We start from the raw sequence: 26,162 nt of genomic DNA, 5'->3' as shown, positions 1-26,162 counted from the left end.
TAAAACACTCCACTGTGGAAGCAGTTTGAACATGGAGGGGCAGAGTGTTCCAGAGCTTAGGGCCAACCACAGAGAAGGCCCTGTCTCCCCTGGTTTTAAGTCTCGTCTTGGGCACCACGAGCAGGAGCTGGCTCTCTGACCTCAGAGCGCGCGCAGGAGTGTAAATTTGGATGAGATATACTGAGGTGCCAGTCCATTTAAAGCTTTAAAAACAAACAGCAAGGTTTTAAAATCAATTCTAAAATGAACAGGGAGCCAGTGCAAACTCTCAAGAATTGGGGTTATATGCTCACGTTTCCTGGCCCCTGTTAAAAGTCGTGCTGCCGCGTTCCGGACTAACTGCAACCGGGAGAGAGCTTTTTGGCTAATGCCTGCATAAAGTGCATTGCAGTAGTCCAGGCGACTTGAAATAAAAGCATGCACGACTTGTTCAAAAAGGTTAAAAGATAAAAACGGTTTTACCTTTACTAAAAGACGAAGATGATAAAAACACAATTTTAAAACGCCATTGACTTGTTTGTCAAGTTTAAAATCGCTGTCTATAGTGACGCCAAGGCTGGTGACTTTGGGACGCACATAATTTAGCAATGGTCCCAAGTCAGCGAGGGCCGGACCAAAAACTGAAATTTCCGTTTTTCCCTCATTCATTATTAAAAAATTCTGGGCTAACCAAGCCTTGACGTCGCATAGACAGTTGAGAAGGGGTCAGGGGCCCGTGGCCTTTTGAAATTGGCATATAAACTTGGCAGTCATCTGCATAAAAGTGATAGAACACTCCATGTTTCTTAAAAATCTCTCCAAGAGGGAGAATGTATAAGGAAAACAGGATTGGGCCTAAAATAGATCCCTGGGGGACACCACAGTAAAGCGGAGCAGAAGAAGAGGTGGCGTCCCCCAGCCTAAAAGAGAAGGACCTCTCTGACAGGTAGGATCTGAACCACTCTAATGCAGTCCCCCTGACACCCACACAGTCTCTCAGGCGGTCTAAAAGAATTGTGTGGTCGACTGTGTCAAAGGCAGCTGTAAGACCTAAAAGCACTAAAATGGCAGAGCTGCCAGAATCAGACATTAAAAGCAAGTCATTAAAAACCTTTAAAAGTGCAGATTCAGTACTGTGCAAAGCTTTGTATCCAGACTGAAATGGATCTAAAGTGCTATTTTCATCTAAAAAAGGCTGCAGTTGCGCCAAAACACATTTCTCCAAAATTTTCTACACAAAAGGTAATTTGGAAATGGGCCAATAATTTGACAAACTTGTAGGACCTGTTTTTTTAATCAAAGGCTCAACAACAGCTCTTTTACAAAAAGAGGGGACACAGCCAGAAATCAAGCTGCTGTTGATGATGTCCCTAACAGACAAGTCAATAGTGTCCCAGATTTCTTTAAAAAAGCGAGTCTGGGTCTGTGGGACAGGACAAGGGCTTTAGCTTGTCGACTATTCCTGTAAGCTCAAGCATGGACACAGGCTCAAACTGACTAAAGACAGCCGAGCACTGAGTGGCCACATTAAAACTTAATGGAGAACGAGAAAGATTTGCCCGAATAGAAGCAACCTTGTCGTTAAAAAAGGAGAAACATTTTTCACAAGTTTCACTTGTCATCTCCAGTAAAGTGGCTGGATTCGGATTAAGAACAGAACTAATGGTATTAAAAAGAACACGTGGCTTGCTGATACTATTTAAAATTAAGTCTGACAAATATTTTGTTTTCTCAGCTTTAACCACACTTTGATAATTTCGACAGTTTTCTTTTAAAATTTGATAAGAGACTTCCAAGTGATCCCCTTTCCACTTGCGCTCCACCCTTCCCCACTCACGCCGAGCTGTGCATGTGGTTTCATTGAGCCAAGGCTCCTGTTTTGACTTTGGACGTATAGCTCTGAGGGGCGCTATACTATCCAGAATCTCAGAACATGTAGAAAGAAAAGAGCACATCAATTGTTCAGTGTCTGCAGAGTGTGGTATACTCTGCATGGACACAGTGAATAAAGGGGAGAAGGGGGCTGCGGTGTCAGACCTAATAACACGCCCATGACGCACGGCAAGTGGTTTTACATCAGGTTCAAAACTTAAATGAAACATAACAGGACTGGGATCAGAAAACACCGCATCACCAACAACGACATTGTCAACATTAAAACCATACGACAGTACGAGGTCTAGTGTATGCCCATGTTCATGTGTAGAACCAGACACAGACTGTACAAAGTTAAATGAGTCAATGACATTCAGGAAGCTCCTGGATAGAGGTTTGTCTGGGCAGCAGGTGTGAATATTAAAATCACCAACAATTAGGACACGATCATATTTGGGCAGGATTTCGGCCAGAAATTCAGAAAAGTCATTTATAAAGTCTTTGTGGTGCTTGGGTGGTCGATAGACGACGGCACACAGGACAACATCAGAAAGACCCAGTTCAAACATGCATAGTTCGAAGCTTGAAAAGGAGGATTGCAGGCGGATCTGACGGCATTTAAAGTCATTTTTAAAAACGACTGCTAATCCTCCTCCTTTTCGGCCGGACGACCGCGGAGAATTAAAATACGAGCACTCCGGTGATGAAAGTTCATTAAGAGGAGCGAACTCACCAGTTCTCAGCCAAGTCTCCGTCACACAGAGGAAGTCCAGTCCGCGGGAGACTAATAAATCCTTCAGGATAAATGTTTTGTTTGTCAAGGATCTTGCGTTAACAAGACCGAATTTAATGGGGGCCGGCGCGCCCAAGGTCGCTGCTAATCCGGGTGGGGCCCGACACAGAGCCCGCACTTGACGGGAATTCACCCCGTGCCTCCGGAGGCGGGGACAGCAGAATTGAGGCGGGCGAGCTTCCCCCTGCAGACCGACGACAGGAACAAGCCAGGACCCGGCGGGATCCAGCGAACGTGGGTGCAGGAAGAAACCAGGTACCGGACCATACCTCCTTCAGGAAGCCACGGAAAGCCGGGCCTGGAATGCCCTAACTCTCACCAGCTGACCGCCACGTTTGCCGCGAAGCCGGTGACGCTTTCGCTGGGGTAGAGGAGCCAGGGGGCGGAAAAGGAAGGCAGGAATCCGGCCAGGTGAGTAAGGCTCCTGGGACTTCGAAAAACCAACGTCGAAGTTGATCATATCCGTGTGAGAGGGACACAGATCCAACAGCGTTTGGCGGTCATACACAAACAGTGAGTCGACAGGGACAAAAAAAGACGCGAACAGCACAAAAACAAGCAAAGCTGACAGCGAAAGACGGCAAGCCACAGCATATACTGGCGCCATCTTGGATTTCCCACAATGCCACGTCTAACCCAACAAAACCAGAAGAGGAATTGGTGCCAGAAAGAGGAACTCCTTTGTTTAGATTTTTAAAAAAAAAGGTCTGCCATCGACCAAACAATGACAATCTGCAAAACATCAATCAATCAATAAATCAATCAAAGTTTACTGCTGCACAAGCCACAACATCCTCAGCTCAGATCCCACATCAGGGCAACAAAAACTCAACCCAATGGGAACAACGATCAACCGTGGAAGGGATCGCAGATGTGGGGATCCCCCCATGGCTGACCAGTGCAATGGATGCCGAGTGGATACAGTTAATAATGTGAGACTCCAGTCCATAGTGGGCCTAGGAAGGTATCCTCTTGCATGTAGACACAAAACACATCGCCAACAAGTTGTTACTAGCAACTTGAACACATCTCTAATGTTTTCTATCACTTGAAGCCACAACATGAAGAACAGTGCAGAGACAGTGTTAAAATGTGACAAAACAATAAGGTTACCTCAAAACCAGCAAGTGATAGGAAAAACGAACCTAAGAGAGTTGTTGTCCAAAGTCTATGACAAACTGTCCCACAGACATTGAGAAATAACAGATTCCAATTATTAAATTCATATGTGTAGACATGACCTAGAGTTAGGGATGATACTCGAAACCGGTTTTCCCGGTTGTTTGATAAGAAAAGAACCGAGTCCTCGGACTCGAATCCCTTTTTGAGAACCGGTACCCGTTATCGAGACCACTATAGTAAAGGAAAAGAGTTGATTCTTTATTCGAATCCCGTCCCGACCAGAAATGCTCCATGGGACATCACAAGAATTGACGTCATGTAGCTCAGTCATTAGGCGCAGATAGCGAAAGCAGGAAAACAATGGACGGGAAAAAGCGCTCCAAGGTGTAATAAAGTTCAAAACAAAAGCGATCATCCATCGAATAACTTTACTGAGAGATTTTAGCAGGGTAAAACACATGACGAACACTTTTACGACCAACCGGAAACATAGCAACCAGGCTAGCAACGCACCTCCTTTACGGCAGCTGTCGCAACGTTCTTATAACAACCGCAGCACATACATACATATACAACATATCTCCCTTTTTTAACTTTTTTTTTCTTTCCTTGTAAACAAAACAAAATCACACTGTAGATGTGTTGTCTGTCTAATTATAAATAATGCAGACGAGGCGTGTTGGCTGAGTTCTTGACATTTACTTTCACAGCGTGGCAATGCAACACTTTTCGGGGCTACCGCGCATGCTCGTAACTCCCGTTGCATGCTGGGTAGTGTAGTTGTTATATTTTCTAGCTCATAACATTTTTCCCCCTATAAAGAAATAATGTTAACTCAAAGTGTATTTCTTTTTTTAGCTTTAACTTTTCATTTTTTAGCATTGTAACCACATTTGCAAAGAACTTTTCTCTTCATAGAATTTTCTTTCAATAAAGAAATAAAGTGCAAAAATGTCAAAGCATCATAACAAACAGTTATGTCAAATAGCAGCAGAAGTGCACTTTTTGGAGAGCTGTATTATTTTCAGTTTTGTGCCCAAGGGACTGATTTTATTTAACACTATATTATTATTTATACACCTATAGTGATCACAGAGACAGGTTGTTTTTGTGTTACTGTATATATTTGTTTCTCTGAAAAATCCCACTTAATATACTTTGGGTAACAACAGTCAATATTTATTTATTTTATTTTATTTTTTTTAGGTGGGTAACAGTCAATATTTATTTATTTATTAGATTTTATTTTTTTTATTATATAATAAAAGCGAGCTTTTGTTAAACCAAATATTGTGTGTTTTTTTCCACATACAACAACCTATCTGGACTCGATAAGAGAATCGATAAGGAATCGGTTCGATAAGAGGATTCGATAATAGGCTCGAACTCGATAATTCCTTATCAAACATCATCCCTACCTAGAGTACACCGTCAAAACTAAAAATATTTTTTGTTTTTTAATTGTCTTGTCCTACCATGTGACATTGACATTATTTAAGAAAATATATAATATTGTGATGGATATAAAAATACTTATATTGGGGGATATATGTCTGTCCATCTCGCACAGCACTCTGAGCTATATTTTTATAGTATTTTTTTCAACAATATGCTTGAGAGTGAATGGATAATCCAATGTAAAGTTAAAAGGTTAAATATCGCAACAGCTCGCCCTATTTATATTTTGTCATACTCGTAATGTTTTCCAATTCCAACAAATGATTTGAGAAAGTGCACAGAATTATCACAAAGTAAATGTCATTTTGACAACTGCATTTGAATACGTCACAACTTCGCAACCTCAAAGTATAGTTTTAAAGAATGTTCTCCCGAGGGTTTAAGTCCTCTTTAAAGCTTCCCTATTATCTGATCACATTCATGTCTGTTGTTATGGTAGCACATAGACATGTATGTGAATCATGTATACATATTTGATGAATGTCCCCCACTCACCTCTACCAGACAGCACAACGTTGCTTCCTTTATTCTATTGTGCCTGCTGCTCCAGCAACCAGTGCTTAAATGTTAGTTTCTCTTTCTCTCTATTTGAATATTTGAGCAACATTTCATCATCACTGATTAGCACATAAACACAGCCTATTTCAAAGTGATGTATTTGTTTCTATAAAGTGATGTGTTCTAATCTAATCTACCAATCAAAGGTCAGACCACTTCCAGTGAGCGTTTTCATTGGCCAGCTGTAGCTGACAGATAGCCTGTTTGATTCAAAGATGTGACACAATAAAGGAATTAACGTAATACAGACAAACAATATATTTTTGTGTTTCTCTCCTGTTATGCAAAGCAGTGGCACTTTAGCTTCACTTCCCAAACATGCTCTGCATAAGCCAGAGAAAAAAGCTGCTCAGCCCATTCAACTTTCCTCCAGTGACCTACAACCTCTGTGGTCAGCTGAGATGATTCGACAGAAGAGATAAACACTGATCCCTGCAGGAAACAATGCACAACAGAACAAAGAAACTACAAAGCAGACTTCTTTAGATGGACACTTTGCATTAAAGGGGTCATATTAAGATATGTTTCTACATTTAAAACACTTCCTTGTGGTCTATATAACATGTAATGGCGGTTCTTTGGTCAAAAGTGTATATTATGAACAAATTGAGAACAGGAAGTGAATAAAAGTGTTAGCAATTGCGGAAGAGTGCAAGATTTTACGAAAAAACGCAGAGAAAAGCATGCAGCTCACACTCCAGTCCAAGGGTGCAGTAGAAGAATGCATGAGTTTGCAGTGATCACTAAGTTACAGGTTTGTTTGATATACTTTTAACATTTAGTGTTTAAGTATTATTCAAGATTCAAGATCGTTTATTGTCATATGCACAGTTAAACAGACAGTTTGCCATACATATATATCATTTGTATTTCTTCAACGAAAAGCACCAACTTGTTAAGACTAAATAAAAGAAAGCCAATGTGAGCAAAACCTTAAAAAGTTAAGCTTTAACTAAAGGCAAAAAATCATAAATGAAGCTTTCAACACGTACACTTTGATTGATTGAGACTTTTATAGTAGGTTGCACAGTGAAGTACATATTCCGTACAATTGACCACTAAATGGTAACACCCGAATAAGTTTTTCAACTTGTTTAAGTCGGGGTCCACTTAAATTGATTCATGATACAGATATATACCGTATTTCCTTGAATTGGCGCAGGGAATATAGTATTTGCACGTCTAGAATTACTGCCGGGTCAAACTCGTTTCTCAAAATAATTAACGCATGCTTGGCCTTATCGCCGGTACATTATTAACGCCGGATCAAATTCGTTTAGCAAAATATTAATTTTATTATCGCATGTCTATAATTTTCGCCGGGTCAAACTCGTTTCGCAAAATATTTAGCATATGGCTAGAACATCTGCCGGGTCAAATTCGTTACGTCACGAGTGACGCTTTACCTGTCCTCATTTTCAAAATGGAGGAAGCTGCTTTCAGTAGTTTGCAATCGCAAATTGGAAAAAAGATAAAGAGCTATTCAGTAAGATTTAAGGTCCAAGCTATTGAATACCGGTACAGTATGCTAAAAAGAACAGTAAGCAGCTATATTTTATTAATATACCGTAGCTGCGTGTGTCAAATACTGTATGAGTCATTAAACCTCCTGGTGGTAGAGGGCGCTGCCGCGCTAGTGATCCTTCTTGCGACTTCCGGTACTGCAGAAGAAGTGACAACACGCAGCAAGAGATTTTTTTTTTTTTTTCTCTCGCCTGAACTTTTACTTTTAACATGGAGGATTACATACCGGTCTCTAAAATAAAACAGTTTTCTAAACTGGACTTTCAATCGAAGCAGGAGGTAATAATTAAAGGAATATCTCCATCGAGACAGAGAGACTTTTAAAACTGAAGAAAGAAAATAATGAAGACTTCTATAACCAAGTTATCGATGCTTTTGGTCAGAAGGAGCTGCAAATGGACTCCATTTATAAGTACAGGTAAGACCATAATAACGTTTTTTTTAATTAAATGTGCTTTTCATGATGGTATGCTTACATCACACTCAAAGCACACGCCTAAATTTACCGCATTCCTTTTGGTAAACGCCGGAGTGAGAAGAGGTTTTAAAATAATTACCGCATGCACGGCCATCCCGCCGGCTTCCGGTAAACGCCGGAGTGACAGGAGGTTTTAAATTAATTAACGCCTCTGCGGCTATTTAAGGAAATACGGTACTATCAATATATACTATCATCATAATACAGTCATCTCACAAGATAATCACATTGAATTATTTACATTATTTACAATCCGGGGGGTGGAGGGGGGGGGGGACAGGTTTGGTTGTTATCATCAGTCATCAACAATTGAGAACAGAGAAATAGATATTGGAACAGTGTAGGTCTGACTTGGTAGGATATGGACAGCAAGTAGTGGGCATAGAGAGAGAGAGAGAGAGAGAGAGAGAGAGAGAGAGCGAGAGATCAGAAGGCATAAGAAAAAGTATCTGCATTTGATTGTTTACATTTGATTATTAACAACCCGGGGAGAGTGTTAGTTTAGGGTTGTAGCTGCCTGGAGGTGAACTTTTATTGCGGTTTTGAAGGACGATAGAGATGCCCTTTCTTTTATACCTGTTGGGAGTGCATTCCACATTGATGTGGCATAGAAAGAGAATGAGTTAAGACCTTTGTTAGTTCGGAATCTGTGTTTAATGTGGTTAGTGGAGCTCCCCCTGGTGTTGTGGTTATGGCGGTCATTTACGTTAAGGAAGTAGTTTGACATGTACTTTGGTATCAGGGAGGTGTAGCGGATTTTATAGACTAGGCTCAGTGCAAATTGTTTTACTCTGTCCTCCACCCTGAGCCAGCCCACTTTGGAGAAGTGGGTAGGAGTGAGGTGGGATCTGGGGTGGAGGTCCAGAAGCAACCTGACCAGCTTGTTCTGGGACGTTTGGAGTTTAGATTTGAGGGTTTTGGAGGTGCTAGGGTACCAGGAGGTGCATGCGTAATCAAAAAAGGGTTGAATGAGAGTTCCCGCCAGAATCCTAATGGTGCTTTTGTTGACCAGAGAGGAGATTCTGTAGAGAAATCTCGTTCGTTGGTTGACCTTTTTGATTACCTTGGTTGCCATTTTATCACAGGAAAGTTTAGCCTCTAGGTAGGTGACCTCATCTTTCCTGGTGATAACAATGTCACCCACTTTTATAGTGAAGTCATTGACTTTCTTAAGGTTGATGTGGGACCCAAATAGGATGGATTCCGTTTTACCCAAGTGTATGGATAGCTTGTTGTCAGCGAGCCAGGTGCAAGTTCTACAGAGTTCAGCACTGAGGATTTTCTCCACCTGTGACTTGTCCATGTCGGATACCAGCAAGGCCGAGTCATCCGCAAACAAGAACAATTCACAGTCGCATGCCGATGACAAGTCGTTTATGTATATTAGGAACAGTAAAGGCCCCCAATAAAGAAGGGTGTCCGACAAGGCGATACAATTTCGCCTAAACTGTTTACAGCTTGTTTGGAAGGCATATTTCGCTCTCTGGAGTGGGAGGATAAAGGAGTTGATATCAACGGAGACAAATTTAATCATCTGAGATTTGCAGATGACATTGTTGTCTTGGGAGAGCAAATCAGTGAAGTGGAAGATATGCTTAAAGACCTTGCAAATGCCAGCAAATGTTGTGGATTGAAAATGGATATGAAAAAAACAAAAGTTATGGCAAATTCCATGGTACCTCATGGACCTGTGACTGTTAATGGAAATGAAATTGATGAAGTTAATGAATATATCTATCTGGGGCAGAGATTTAGCCTGAAAGAAAAGAGTCAAGAACAGGAGATAGGGAGGAGAATCAGATTGGGCTGGTGCCAATATGGAAAACTGAGCAACATCATGAGAGGAGAAATACCGTTAAGCCTAAAAAGAAAGGTCTTTAATCAATGCGTGTTACCAACCATGACATATGGAGCTGAAACCTGGGCATTGTCAAATAAAATGGAAAAGAAAATAGCAGCAGCACAACACAACATGGAAAGAAATATGCTCGGAATCACATATAAAGACAGAAAAACAAATGAATGGGTGAGAAAACAAACGCAAGTCCAAGACATTATGAGAACTATCAAATTCAGTAAGTGGAAGTGGGCTGGACATATCAGTAGAACAGATAATAGATGGACTTCCCTAATGACATCATGGAGACCCATGGATGGGAGCAGAAATAGAGGAAGACCAAGAGTGAGATGGCGAGATGAGATAGACAAATATTGGGGAACAGTGCAGTGGCAGGGAGCAGCTAGAGATCGTTCACTATGGCAGAAACATGCTGAGGCTTTCGTCCAGCAGTGGACTGACAATGGCTGATGATGATGATGATGATGATGAAAGGCCCCAATATACTGCCTTGAGGGACTCCACAGCTCACTGAGGGGGGGGACACGGTGCCATTCACCTCTACCACCTGCTTCCTCCCCTCCAAGTAAGATTGCATCCAGCTCCATGAGGTTTTGTTAAATCCGATTGCTCTGAGCTTATCCAACAGTATAGCGTGGTTAACGGTGTCAAAGGCCTTCTGAAGGTCCAGCATGACCATGCCGCAGTATTTGCCTGCGTCCACCTCATGTTTGATGTGGTCGGTCAGATAGAGAAGGCATGTGTCAGTGGAGTGGTTAGTTCTGAAGCCCGATTGGAATTTGTACATGAGTTTATTAGTGGCAAGGTAACTATCGACCTGTTCATAAACTATTTTCTCCATTACTTTCGAAATGGAACTGAGAATAGAAACAGGTCGGTAGTTGCCAGGTTCCAATTTGCTTCCTTTTTTAAAGAGGGGAGTTACTCTTACTATCTTAAAATCTTTTGGTACTTGGCCTTGTGTAATTGATAGGTTTATTATGTGCGTGATAATCGGGGCAATGATGGAGGCAGAGTCCCTGAGGAATCTGGAGGGAATATTATCAAGGCCGGTGGCCTTTTTTGGGTGGAGCGCGCTCAATTTGTTAAACACCTCATCACCTGTGACCATTTCCAATTTGAAATCATTGTTGGATACTCCTAGCTTTCTGTAGAAGGCTTTAATGTGTTCTACACCAAAGCGACCAGAGTGGTGGGACAGCTTGTTGACAAGAGTTGCGGCTATGCTGGTGAAAAAGGTGTTAAGTCTGCTTGCTACCTCCATTTTGTCTGTAATGAGGGAGTCACCCTCCTTGATGCTGATGTTGGTGAGTCTGGTTTTAAGTTTCTGGCTGCAACCAGGAAGCTGGTTGTTGAGAATTTTCCAGAGCTCACGTGGCTTATTTGTGTTTTCTTCTATTTTGTCGTTAATCTAATTTTTTTTTAAGGATTTAGTCAGGTTGGTTGACTTATTTCTTAATTTATTGCATTGTTTTTTGAGAGTTGAAAGGAGTGATTTGAGGTTGATATTATTGGGTTGTTTATCTACTTCTGTTTTACACTTTTGGTATTCTGGGTATTTTCTGTCTCGGTCTTTTATGGCAGCTAATAGGTCTGGATTCATCCATGGTTCCGAGCGGGCTTTGATCCCGACTGTTTTCACAGGAGCCATGTCATTTAGTATCTTTAGGAACGCTGTTTTGAAGCGATCCCAAGCAACATCGACCAGGTTGCTCGCAAGCACAGGGGACCAGTCCCACTCATCTAATTTTAAATTGAAATTATCACTGCAGTATTTTTTTAGGGATCTGGATTGAGCTGTTATGTGGCCATTGGCTTTGGGTTTAGCTATTTTGCGGGTGCAGAAAGTTAGATAGTGGTCACTAAGACCACAGATCTTGACCCCACTATTTTTTATTTTAGGCCGGTCTGAAGTGAGAATGAGATCTATGGTTGATTGGGTGGAATCACACACCCTTGTGGGTAGCGCTATTAGCTGGGAAAGACCGTGCAGATTACAAAACTTGCTGTAGGATCTGAAGACAGGCGCATCTCTGCGTTGAATATCTGTGTTCAGATCCCCAGTTATAATTTTCTCCATGTTGTCTGCCCCAGCCAAGCACTCCTCCAGAGCCCCATAGAAATCACTCTGGTTAGGGGGTCTGTAAACAGTCCCTATTAGTACCGGCTTAGCGTTTTTAAATTTGATTTCCGCCCACACAGATTCCAGGTCATTGTGGTTAAGATCAATGCGAGGTTATGTATTTAATATCTTGGTGAATATACATACCACCGTGTTTATTCCTGTCCTTTCTGATAACCGAAAAGTTTTCTATTTCTATCTCTGAGTCAGAAATACTTTGATCAAATTTGGTTTCAGAGAAACACAGGATTTTTACCTTCTTGTTGAGGAACATTTCTCTGATTTGTTCGAGTTTGGTTCCAGAGAGGCTGTTCACATTAAGGTGGATGATGTGTAGTCCACTGGAACCAGAAAGAGCATCAGAGTCCGCTGTGTAGTGGTACTGTCCAGAAAAGTTGTTGGTTGTTATTGAATTTGGAGAGCAGGAGGGAAAGAAGGGAGAGAGAGAGAGAGAGAAGCATATTGATCTTCATCCAGGTGTAGGGGGAGGGGCGGAGTTGGAGAGGGACGGGGCAGGTAGGGTGGGCGGGGGTTGGGGTGGGGGTGGATTTAGTTTTGGCGGGGTTTTGTCCGTTTGAAGACAAAGAAAATAAAGAAAATGGATGTATGAAGGCGCCTCTAAATCCTGTGTATGCCGTGGGTCCAGATGCCGCGTCGTCGACCGTCAGGGACCGGGGAGAGGCCGTGTGGACCCCCGCCACACCGTCTCCACTGCAGACCGGGGTGTCGATGTCGACAGTCACCTCGTTGACCGCCGCCGCAGTGTTCATCTCTGTGCAGTTCGCCGCCGCGCCGCTCACTGCGCCGCTGCCTTCACCGATGTCTGGGTCGTCCTCCCCCGCCGCCGCCGCGCCGTTCGTCGCCGGGTCGCTGCCTTTACGATGTCTGGGTCGTCCTCCGCCGAGCCGCCGACCGTGTAGAGGGAACGGGGCGAAGTCCTCCGTTGAGCCGCCGATCGCTGGAGCACAGGTGAGCTTGAGTTGAGATGCGCCGATAGGAGGTCCCGCAGCTAAGTTAGCTTCAATGGCGTCGCTAGCAGTAGCATTGCTAGTCTTCGCCAGGCGGGACAACATTAACCGTGTGGTTACAGGTCCAGGGTTGAGTTCAGTGTCTCCTGATAGTAGAAGTAGAAGTAGTATCGTTGATCTTCTGTCTATCCTTCCAGTCAGGGGCATGTATCTTTTGTTTCGATGTGCAGTCAAGCACGATGCTATAACGTTAGCTCCGAAGCTAAAGTGCTTCGCTGATGTATTGTCCATGAGATAAAAGTCACTGTGAATGTTCATTTCGCGTTACCGACTCTCATTTTCAAGAGGGTAAATTATCCGAGGAGGTTTAAAATATAAATCCGTGATCCACAATAGAAAAATGAGGACGTGTGGGATCATCCAGATAGTTGAATTTGTTCCCAAGCCTGAGCGAAAGAGGATGCGACCGTCCATCTCGGCGTCCGTGTTCACTTGTACGTGTACACAATGTTGACATTTATAGTTATATTTTGATAAATATGGGAAAAACACGCTACTCGTAAACGGCGCGTGCAAAAGCAACAAACATGGCAGTAGACACAAAGTTAAATCATGAAATGCAATCTAACCTGAGCAAAAACGATACATATTTATCTGGGAGAGTCTTGATACCAATGTCCTTGACTCAGCCACACACAAATATGTTGTAGACCTCCAGATAACTGTATATCCATACACAGTGTGGAGCCGCTGCTCTAATTGAATAATCGTCACCTCCATTGTTGTAAATTTCTTAAAAATAATATTATCACTGGAGGACGAGGCTAAACAGGTTACACACTGAGTAAGAGCAAGCCAAGAACAGGCATGCTAATCGCTAAGCTAGCCACTAAGATAGCCTCAACAACACAAGAAATAAGTGCTTAGTAAAGTTTAAAAAGTGTAGATGGAAGGATGTTACAGCAGAAAGTAAGCAGCTATTAACTGAGTTAGAGAGAAGATACTATAACAACAACTGTTGTCCTGTTTTCTTTTGCTGTTTAGCAGACAGGCCTTATATGTAAGGAGAGGGCGGATTGATTTATAAATCGGTAGTGTTAAAGTTAAAAGTTAAAGTACCACTGATAGTCACACACACACTAGGTGTGGTGAAATAACCCTCTGCATTTGAGCCATCCCCTTGCTCCACCCCCTGGGAGGTGAGGGGAGCAGTGAGCAGCACAGTGGCAGCGCTCTGGAATCATGTTGATACCAAAAGTAGCACCAGTATAGAATTTGATCATACTAGGAACTAATAACTAATATTTTAATTACGGAACTGGTATAAATATTGTGTTTATATTGTTAAACTGTCAGTAGCAATCACCATCAATATGTTTTAACATTTACAGCCAACACATGTGACCGGTATCAGTATTAGTATCATCCAATCTCACGCATAGATGATCGTATCGAAATCAGCAGCATATAGCCTTGATTGAAACCTCCCTATTTAGGATTTTAAAAAATTCTTGACATTGTAATTACCAATGGTAAAAATGCTAAAGACAAATAAAAGTTACAGGTACTTGCATTTCTATAATATATTATCATAACATTTTTTCTGGCGACAATAGCTATGGAAACCCTGGTAGTCAAAATTAATTCACAAATCTTAGTCTAAATTGCTCAAAATGCAAAAAATGCAGTCACAGTCATCGTGGGAAGGGAGACACTTATCTTGGAGGTCTGTTTTCAAGTTGTTATCATGGTAAATGGATTATACTTGTGTAGCACTTTTCTACCTTCAAGGTACTCAAAGCTCTTTGACACATTTACCTACTGATGACGCAGCATCAGAAGCAACTAGTGGTTCGGTATCTTACTCAAAGATACTTCAACATGGCCAACCAAAAAAAAAATTAAAATTAAAATTAAAATGCAGACAATAAAAAATAAAAACAGTGTGGACGTTAAAAGTTAAAAGATTAAAAGATTTAGCTGAAAGCTAAGGTGAACATAAAAGTTTTCAGTCTAGTTTTAAAAGTAGTCAGATTTGGGGAAAGTCTGACATCTTCAGGAAGTTTATTCCAGCTATTTGTTGCATAGTGACTGAATGATGCTCTCCCTTGATTTGAGTTTACTCTGGGAACCGCTAACAGATTGGTCTCAGAAGATCTTAGTGATCTACAGCAGTGGTCCCCAACCACCGGGCCACAGCCCGGTACCGGTACGTCGATTGGTACCGGGCCGCACAAGAAATTTTTAAAAAAATTAAATAAAAATATATATACTTTTTTTTTTAATTAAATCAACATAAAAAACACAAGATACACTTACAATTAGTGCACCAACCCAAAAAACCTCCCTCCCCCATTTACACTCATTCGCACAAAAGGGTTGTTTCTTTCTGTTATTAATATTTCTGGTTCCTACATTATATATCAATATAGATCAATACCGTCTGCAGGGAAACAGTCCGTAAGCACACATAATTGTATTTCTTTATGGCCAAAAAAAAAAAAAAATATTACAATACTCAATGCACTGGCACAGAAGATCTATGGGGCGATAGTCATTTGGTGATAGCGCTACATAGGTTTGGGTGTCATCGGCATAGCAATGATGGTCAATGTTATTATTTTGCATGATTTGTCCTAGTGGGAGCATATAGATGTTAAATAAAGTCGGCCCCAAGATTGATTGAACCTTGGGGGAATCCACACGTTGGTTGGTTCTGATACAAAGTCACCAATGGAAACAAAATAGTTCCTATCTTGTAGATATGACTTGAACCAGCTTAAAACTGTGCCTGAGATTCCCACCCAGTTTTCCAACCTATCCAAAAGTATTGAATGACAGTCGACAGTGTCAAATGCAGCACTGAGCTCCAATAGCATTAATACTGAAGTTTTGCCAGAGTCTGTGTTTAGACGAATGTAATTTATAACTTTAAGAAGGGCCGTCTCTGTGCTATGAAGAGGTCGAAATCCTCACTGGAAGTTGTTGTGGCAGCAACTTTCTCAATTATTTTACTTAAGAATGGTAGATTTGAAATTGCAGTGTTGCATATTTTCCGAATGATCATGCCGTCTTCCAAATGTCAGAGTCCATGTTTGAATTAATGTTTTTTAATCAAACACACAGTCCTTGCCCACAGTGCCAAAACCAGCAGTAACTGGTGTACTGACCATGGCATTACTGTCCTCGATTGGTCTGCCAACTCCCCTGACCTGAACCCCATAGAGAATTTGTGGGGTATTGTGAAGAAGAAGCTGAAAGACACCAGACCCAATAATGCAAATGAGCTAAAGGCCGCAATTTAAGCATCCTGGGCATCCATAACACCTCAGCAATGCCACAGGCTGATTGCCTCCATGCCACGCCGCATTGATGCAGTAATCCATGCAAAATAATTCCCAACCAAGTACTGAGTGCATTAATTGACATTTTCAAATGTTTGATTTTGTTTTGCTGTTATAAATATTTTTTTTTTACTTGGTCTGAGGAAATATTCAAATTTTTTGAGATAGGATTTTTGAGTTTTCTTAAGCTGTATGCCATAATCAGCAATATTAAAATAATAAAAGGCTTGCAATATTTCAGTTGATGTGTAATGAATCCAGAATGTATGACATTTTTTTATTTTTTTAATTGCATTACAGAAAATAAAGAACTTTATCACAATATTCTAATTTTGTGAGACAGTCCTGTATGCACAAGAAGGAATGATTTTGTTATTTTGTGGTGTAAAAAATAATGTGTCCATCACCAAACATTAACCATAGAATTGAATTATTCATACACAGTATCAAATCTCCCCCAATCTCGCCATCACCAAACATTAACCATAGAATTGAATTATTCATACACAGTATCAAATCTCCCTCAATCTCGCCAGGAAGGGGGAGATTTGATACTGTGTATGAATAAGTTGGTAGAGAAGGCCAGTAACGTGGTGGGAGTGGAGCTAGACTCTCTGGCGGTGGTGTCAGAGAGGAGAAGTCTAGCAAAACTCCTAGCCATTATGGACAACACCTCCCACCCACTACACTCGGACCTTGCGGGGAGAATGAGCATGTTCAATGGAAGGCTCAGACTCCCAAAATGCAACACAGAACGACACAGGAGGTCCTTCATACCGACAGCCATCAGACTGTATAATGCATATGTTCCTTCTTGACTGCACTTAAATGTAGAGTATATGTAGTATATGTAGAATATATTTATATTATTTATATATTTTATATATAATATTTTATATATATTATATTATTTATTATCATTCTTGTCTATTGTGAGCGAACTGTGGTGCTGAATTTCCCCCAGGGATCAATAAAGTACTTTATGTTCTATTCTATTCTAATTCAATTCTATGGTTAATGATTGGTGATGGTATTCTTTTTTACACCACAAAATAAAAAAATAATTCCTTCCTGTGCATACGCTCCTCATGTTAGAGGATAAATAGTTAGGCTCTAAGTGCTCAAATTAGATCTGTCCAAGTTAGGTCTATAAGCATGAACTGATGAAAACTACTCAGATGAGAGGCGAAACGTCTTCTAAGACAAATGATCAGTTAAATGCCATGTGCATAACAATAACCTAATGAATGAGGACACTCATAGGCCCATTCATCTTTAAATATAAACAAAAATCATTCTATAAAAGTGACATGTTTCCAGTATTTTCCAATTTTCAAAACAACATTTATCCCCAAAGATGTTTTATAAGGTAGAAAGGCAAACATGTCACATGTCAAATACATTTATTTTCCAGAGTCAAGTCAAGTCAGGGTCGTCACACACGTCAGAGTCAATGGCTTGACTGGGAGGCGGGACTTCCGGGGCAAGGATGGAAAGTGACGTCTGTTATGACGGTGAAAGGTCGTTTGAATTGGCCCGGAAAAGAGAGCGACAGACGGAGATTGATACGGTGGAATTTAGCATTTTGTGAAATAAAGAACAACAAACTGAGAATCTGTCTGAGCCGCCATTACTTGGGATGTTAAAATACTGACGTACGGCACAGCACGGAGACGGTCCCGGGTGTTGACGTTACGTAGCTTTTAAGTTTAGATTTAACATTTATGTTTGGATTTAGGTTTAGTCAAGATTTAGGTTTAGATTTAACATATAGATTTATATCTAAGAATAAATAGCATTGCTATACTTGGTATTGTTACTGTCGATATTTGTATTGATCCGCCCACCTGTGTACATCCAAGATCTCTAGCGGTCAGCATGGCTTATTGTGTGTAGTGTACCATGTTAGCCAGTCATTGTCCTCCAGTAAAAATGATACTTGTAAGAAACGTAAGTTTATTTGCTGCCATGGAGGCGAGAATTAATGACTTAGTAACAGAGGGACGTTAGCCGCTACTGAGGACGCCACATTGTGTTGAGGACGCGGTGGTTTGCTTGTCTGCAGTCAAATATTTGGAACACAGCTAGATTGTGTCACCAACATGACGGTACATTATTTAAAGCTCTATCATCACACAAATATAAATAATTTATATCATATAGTGTGTATAGTACGCAGCCCTAAAAAAGCACAATAAGATTAACAGTTCAACCCCTGATGTAACACACTTGGGCAATAAGCACGATTTACACAGGACGGTTTAAAATTACACCACTTTTAGGATTTGTACTTGTTTCCACTTACCGCCAGTATCTCCAATGACAAAGTAGATTGTCCATTTAAACAAATTATGTTGACTAGCATCAGATTGCTAGTGATTAAAGTGTATTATTTTAACTCATATTATGTTCTACGTATGGTGAATGATCCTATTCATCTTGGAGAAAGCAAACCCTCAAGTTTGAGTACACAGTGGTATTTCAGGTTGAGCACATGGTAAGATAAGTTAGTTTGATATTCACAGGTGAATTGGATCACTTCTCATAGGAAGGAGGTCCTAATTGGGACTTCGGAATGCAAAAGTGATAGCCATATCCTTGAGAGGAGACTACCTATCTAGTTCAAACACCAACCTTTAAGTTATGACTTAAAGCAGTTGTTTTCCAGACACTTACACACGAACATCTCCTTTTATGGTCAGGTGGTGCTGTTTATAGACTTAGCGCACACCCAGACAGACAAAGAAGGAATATATAAAATTATGGTTTGGCTTCTCCAGGTAGGAATCTGCCATTTTTGACTAAGATTCCTCCGGGTACTGGAGACCTGTCTTAATGACGCTCGCTTGTAATAAAGCAACTTTTGGTTCAGTAAAGCCTCTCAGACGTCTCTTTTGATTAAGCCACGCTGCCGTGTCACCTTTCGGCCCGGACGAGGTTGACAAGACCAGAAATACACATCATGATATTAATGTGTACAGTATTTAACCAATAACAACATATCACAGGGCTAGAAGGTAACTTGTACAAACCGAACTTTGATTGATTTTGAATTTGATTGAGACTTTTATTAGTAGGTTGCACAGTGAAGTACATATTCCGTACAATTGACCACTAAATGGTAACACCCGAATAAGTTTTTCAACTTGTTTAAGTCGGGGTCCACTTAAATTGATTCATGATACAGATATATACTATCATATATACTATCATCATAATACAGTCATCACACAAGATAATCACAATTAATTATTTACATTATTTACAATCTGGGGTGTGGGGGGCGGGGGTAGGATATGGACATCAAGTAGTGGACATAGAGAGAGAGAGAGAGAGAGATCAGAAGGCATAAGAAAAAGTATATGCATTTGATTGTTTACATTTGATTATTAGCAATCCGGGGAGGGTGTTAGTTTAGGGTTGTAGCTGCCTGGAGGTGAACTTTTATTGCGGTTTTGAAGGAGGATAGAGATGCCCTTTCTTTTATACCTGTTGGGAGCGCATTCCACATTGATGTGGCATAGAAAGAGAATGAGTTAAGACCTTTGTTAGTTCGGAATCTGGGTTTAACGTGGTTAGTGGAGCTCCCCCTGGTGTTGTGGTTATGGCGGTCATTTACGTTAAGGAAGTAGTTTGGCATGTACTTCGGTATCAGGGAGGTGTAGCGGATTTTATAGACTAGGCTCAGTGCAAGTTGTTTAACTCTGTCCTCCACCTTGAGCCAGCCCACTTTGGAGAAGTGGGTAGGAGTGAGGTGGGATCTGGGGTGGAGGTCTAGCAGTAACCTGACTAGCTTGTTCTGAGATGTTTGGAGTTTAGATTTGAGGGTTTTGGAGGTGCTAGGGTACCAGGAGGTGCATGCGTAATGGAAAAAGGGTTGAACGAGAGTTCCCGCCAGAATCCTCAAGGTGCTTTTGTTGACCAGAGAGGAGATTCTGTAGAGAAATCTCGTTCTATCAACCAATCACAAACAAGTTGCATTTAACTACAAACCTATCAACCAATCAACAACTGAAGTCACTAAACTACAGTCTATGTGAATTAGTACTTACAGTAGTACTTATTATATGAACTGGCACAGTATATTTTTTACCAATTCATTCAGAATCAATTTCTCAGAACAATTTAGTGAATTGTAATGGACCAATGGAAACAATATTTAATAATAATAATGATTTATATGTTGTCTTAAAACTGAGGACACTCTTTAAATCGAACTTACAGTATCTTATGGTAAAAAACAGAGACACTTTAAAATGAAGCGTTATGCACATCATAATATTGTGGGTTCAGTGAAAAAAATACATGAAAACTCAGCAAAAGAGTAAATGAAGAGCAGTTTAGAGTGACGTACAACAATGAAAACGGCGCAGTTGTGCTGACCTTCCGACGTGAAGGATGTCAATACAGACTCGTTACTTATGTTCCTAAAGCTACGTTCTCCATCAACTACGTTTAATTGGTCAATATAGTACATCAAAAGTGTTCGTTTTCACTAGTTTGGCTTGAATTGTGGTCAAATAAAAGTTTTAAGGAAGTGCCCACCTGTTAGTAGCGCTTGACCCGGCTTCTTCTTGTTGGCCACGAGACGTTGAGTGGGCGTGTCAGAAAATTCAACTTCCGGTCCAAGCTTTCAAAGTAAAACACGTCTTCGCTACATTGACAGTCCTGTACTGTACTTTCGTGCGGCGACATTAGTTTCACTCCACTGGACACAGAAACACTTACTTCCAAGTAATTATTAACCATTTTATTGTATTGTTTCAGCACTTTGACTGTAAATACATCTATTTTTTGAACCAGTGTAATTTTATCACCTACAAAATTGACATCACTGAAACAAATAAATACAAAAATATCATAAAACATGCTCCTCATGATCAGTTATTGTTTGTATGTGGTTGAGTCCAGCCTTGGCAAATATATTCAGTACAATAAGTGAATTGAAGTAGGTTTTAAATAGATTACCAAATGTGTGCCTATGGTTAGCTATACTTACAAGACACGTGTCTCTGTATTCTTATATATATATATTTTTTATCAATCTTTAAAGCGTACAAATCCAAAGGTGATGGCAAGAAGCCCATTTGCTCCATGTCACAAGAAGTGGTGAAAGGTCAAATAGTATCTAATCTAATTGCGTCATAGGTACACTTACAGTATCTGGGACAGCTTCCAAGATAACGTTTGCATTATAAGGAAATATAGTAAGCAGGGGTGTCAAACTCATTTTAGCTCAGGAGCTGTATGGAGGAAAATCTGTGCACACGCACATTAAAATCATGGCATAAAGACAACTTCAGATTGTTTTCTTTGTCTTACTTTGGCCAAAAATAGAACAAACACATTCTGAAAATATCACCAAAAAAATATAGAAAAAACTATCGGCAGCGGTAAAGTTTAGATCCATGAAGAAAATAAGAAAGTGAATGAATGTTTATAACGGAATACATTTACATATGCATAAACAATTTCTTTTATATTATTATTTTTAAAGAACTAAGTAACGTTAATGACAACCTTTTTCCAAAACACAATATAGAATGTGTCACGTTTCAGTGCACAGTGTCCACACGTATCGGAGAATAAAGTAATACTCTTAATCTTTAGCCTAATGGCATATTTATTACAAGTCGCGGCTGAAAATGGCGCGTCTCATAAAGAGAGCGTAATGACGTCACATCCTGTGTACGTACCGTAAACATATAGAACATACAACACAACACAATAGGTACCGTAATGCAATGAGTAAGGGCGCAATCCAAACACAACATTTAACACCCCCACTCGCCATTAACTCAATTGGTTACCTTGAGAAAAAATTACAATGCAAGAAAAGAAAATAGGGATCACATGTTGTCGCTTCCCCAATAAACAGAAAAACACACTGCACTTCTAAGTGCCAAACATGTCCTGTTTGAACCTTTTTAGCTTCATCTTGGTGGCTGGCTTTGTCAGAACATCGGCAATCATATTTTCAGTAGGACAGTACTCCAAAATCACTCTGCCACTTTTTATAGTTTCCCTTATGAAATGGTATTTGATATCTATGTGTTTACACCGTTGCCTGTTCACTGGGTTTTTGGCTAGTGCAATAGTGCCTTGATTATCTTCAAATACCTTTGTTTGTGTATAAGGGTATTTGTCAATGCCTCTGAGTAGCTGTCCTAGGTAGATACATTCTTGAATGGCTGATGCCAAAGACATGTACTCTGCCTCACATGTAGATAAAGCAACAGTAGCTTGTTTTCTTGTTTTCCATGAGATTAGAGAGCTACCTTCGCTTAGACTAGCACAATAACCTGATGTGCTTCTCCTGTCACACATCTGACGCCCAGTCAGCGTCACTGTACACTCTCAATCCCAGTTTTTCAGTTTTATTTCCTTTGAAACATAACTTGTTTTCTGCTGTACCTTTGAGGTATCTAAACACATGTTTTACTGTGTTCCAGTGTTCGACTGTTGGCTCAGCAAAGTATTGGGATAATTTACTGACCACAAAACTTATGTCTGGACGTGTGCATGTGGACAAGTAAATTAGGCTTCCAACAGCCTCCCTGAACCTTCTTTGATCTGTCATTTTGTCTGCATCACCTGTGTACTCTAGTTTTGGTTCACATGGAGTCTCTCTGGACTTGCAATTTTGCATTTCAAATCTCTCTAAGATTTTGTGAACATATCTCTCTTGAGACATTGTGACTTTACCATTTGTTTGGTCAAAATCTATTCCCAGAAAATGTTTCAATTTTCCTAGATCCTTCATTTTGAATCTTTCAGTGAGCATCATTTTCACACTGTTGAGTACACCATTGTTTTTAGATGCTATGATGAGATCGTCTACCCATACAAGTAAAATCACTTTCTCATAATGCTCCTCTCGTGAGTACACACAATGATCAGCAGAATTTTGTACAAAACCATTCTCAGTTAGACATGTGTGCAACATTGCATTCCAATTTCTACCGGACTGTTTCAAACCATAGAGAGACTTGTGCAATTTACACACTAGCTTTTCACCTGTGACTGATTCTTTCTCATAGCCTTCTGGCTGTTCGATATAAATTTCGCAATCGATCGGGGCGTGAAGATAAGCAGTCTTTACATCAAGCTGGTGCAGCACTAGCTCCTCTTGTGCCGCCTTTTGCATGATCACCCTCACACTTGTCATGTCTGCTGTGGGTGAAAATGTCTCTTTGTAGTCAGTTCCCTTTTTCTGACTGTAGCCTTTCGCTACGAACCTCGCTTTGTATTTATCTGTTCCGTCAATGTCACTCTTGAGGGCATAGACCCATTTTCCCCCCACTGCCTGTTTGCCCGGTGGCAAATGGGTGAGGCTAAAGGTGTCGTTTTCCTCCAGTGACTTCACCTCATCATCCATAGCATTTTTCCACTGCCTTGATTTGTTTGACATTATCGCTTCCTTGTAGGTTTGAGGAATGTCACATACTGCTCTGTAGCAAGAGTCCACGCATGTTACAAATTTGTCCATTGTATCCTCAGTCTCAAACTCCTGTAAGTGAACCGGCCTCCTCCTGGTTCGCGATGGGTTCCTTCTGTTTACAGTGTCAGTGACTCTACCCGGCTGTGTGCGTTCAGTCTGTTCAGGTAAAGTCTCAGAAACACCCTGTAAACCTTGATCTGGTACATTTTCAACCTTGTCATCATCAACACAAATTTCTCTTTCACTAACCCTGGGTTGTACATCACCATACCCCATGTATGACTCACATGTTTGTGTTTCTTTTTCTGTTGCAGTTTTGGTTGTGAATTTTACCAATCTATGTTTCTGAAGTTTCTCTTGTTCTGGGTAGTACACTAGGTAGGCTGGGCTGTTTTTATCGTAACCCACAAAAACACCCTGCTCACACCTAGAGTCTAGCTTGCCCTTGGCTTGTTGCTGGTAAGCATAGCACACTGATCCAAATTTTTGCATTTTGGAAATGTTTGGTTCTTTCCCTGCGAACAACTCGTATGGTGTTTTCTGTGTACGCCTAGAGTAGCATCTGTTCCGTACATAGGCCGCCGTCTGTACTGCGTAGTTCCACAGCTTATTTGGTAAGTTACTTTCTAGCAGTAAGCATCTGCCCATCTCATAAAGGGTTCTCCACCCTCTCTCGGCCGTGCCATTTTGGTGTGGTGAATAGGGTGCAGACGTTTCATGTCTAATCCTATTCCTTATTAACAGTGCCTGGAACTCTTTGCTTGTATACTCAGAACCATTATATGATCTGATGCACCGAACCTCACCGTATGGTGCTACGTCAGCTAAAAACCGTTCTGTTGCGAGCACTGCATCACTTTTAGACCTTAGAAAGTACACCATCATGGTACCAGAATAGTCATCAGTAAATATTTGTGCATATTTGTGACCATCAATGCTAGGCGTTTGCATGGGACCGGCTAGGTCAGTGTGGACTAGTTCCAAGGGTTTCTTAGCCCTCCTGTCAGGCTCCTTGTTTCTCGTCTGGGTAAATTTTCCTTTTGTGCACACTTCACATAATTGTGCTGGTTTAGCCGCACTCCCTTTTATCTCCATGCCTCCCACTACATCTTGTAATTTTTGCACATCTTCATAATTACAATGGCCTAAAATTTCATGCCATGTTTGTACATCATGACACACTTTACATAGATCAATATCAGTTTGAACAGTAGGCAAGTAATACAGATTACCACTTTCGTGTATGTCAAACCTGCTACCGTCCCTTGTGACCATGCGATTGTCCCCTTTCTCGAAGGTGATCGTCGCTCCTCCATTTGTGGCACGCGCCACGGAAAATATGTCATGTGGATATGTGGGCATGTACAGAGCATCCCTCAGTTGTGCTCTGTGCTGTCGTCCAGCGCTGTCCTGCAGACAGATGGTCGCTGTTCCTCTTCTCTGTGCTATTCCACTGCATTTGGTTCCGTCTGCTAGCTCCACTGAATGAGAGTCAGGTTGAAACGTGTCATCGAAGCTTTTAAACTTTTCTATGTCATTCACAATATGTGATGTTGCTCCTCCGTCGACCATAATGCCTTTCATCTTCACGCTGCCTGGTGGTCTCTCATTCCTTGCGTCGTTTGCCTTGAAGAAATGGTCCTCTCGGTCGCTGTCTCGTTCCTCCACGACCTTTCTCGCGCCATCTCGTTCCCCCTTTTTCTTGCACAGCGACTCTTCGTGTGTGTTACTTTTGCAGTATCCACACCATACTTTTCTGGAACACTTTCTTGCTTTGTGCCCCTTTATTCCACATCTGTAGCACGTCACGTTGGCATCTTCATCTTTTCTATTGCCAGCTTGTGCCCTTGGTGGACCTCTGCCCTGTTTTACATGGGTCTTCATCACATTGTCTGTAGATTCTGTCTTCTTCATTTTCTCGCTCTCTTCATAAACTCTTAGTCTCCTTTTAAAGTCTGCAAATGTAACTGTATCTTCATTTTGTGTTACATGGACTGCTAGGGGCTTGAAGGATTCTGGTAGCCCATTTATCACCATGGCTACATTTAGTCCGTCACTCATGGTTTCACCAGCGTCTTTTAGGGCCATGATAATGTTCTCTGCTCTTATAATGTAGTCTGTAACATTCTCACCTTCTCCCATGTGTAGCTTGGTGAGTGATGTGTACAGATTGATGATCCTCGGCTTACTTTTTCCGGAGTAGTGTTCTCTCAGTATTTTCAGGGCTTGTCTGCCATCATCTGCAGCCTCGTGTCTTATTAAGGATAAGCTTTTGTCATCAATGAGTCTGATCAGTTCAGCATAACAGTCAGTATTCTTCCTCCTATGTTCAGCTTGAGCTTCTTCATTGCCAGATGGCGCATTCAGGATCGCCTCTTTTAATTTTAGAATGTGTAGATGACCTAAAAATCTTGTTTCCCACAGGTCATATTTTTCATCTGATCCATCAAAAAGAAGTTGCGGGGCTGGTGTTGCCATTCTGTTAGCCATCTCGCGTATTGCGTCGCGAAAAACTTCTTCCGAGCTTTACTCACTTTATCTCCAAGTTGTCCACAGAAGCTCCGTGTTAATCCGTCGCGTTAAACTTCCTCCAACTCTTCCTGGGCCCATAACCTGTCACGTTTCAGTGCACAGTGTCCACA

The 26,162-nt window shown here is 41.1% G+C and overlaps 1 protein-coding gene across 3 annotated transcripts in view; it reads right to left on the bottom strand.

The window, feature by feature from the left end:
• LOC133648839 (long-chain-fatty-acid--CoA ligase 1-like) overlaps positions 1-20,728 on the bottom strand; it is a 48,876-nt gene extending 28,148 nt beyond the window's left edge. The window contains exon 1 of one of the 3 annotated variants that reach the window (XM_062045310.1): positions 20,625-20,728. The gene's annotated coding sequence lies outside the window, so the exon portion shown is untranslated. The other 2 variants (XM_062045311.1, XM_062045309.1) reach the window with 2 other exon arrangements.
• Between the last annotated feature and the right edge of the window lie 5,434 nt (positions 20,729-26,162).

This window comes from Entelurus aequoreus, linkage group LG04 (assembly GCF_033978785.1).
Source record: "Entelurus aequoreus isolate RoL-2023_Sb linkage group LG04, RoL_Eaeq_v1.1, whole genome shotgun sequence".
Classification (NCBI taxonomy): domain Eukaryota; kingdom Metazoa; phylum Chordata; class Actinopteri; order Syngnathiformes; family Syngnathidae; genus Entelurus; species Entelurus aequoreus.
The sequence above is the reverse complement of the archived record's forward strand: the minus strand, read 5'-3'. Positions and strand labels throughout refer to the sequence as shown.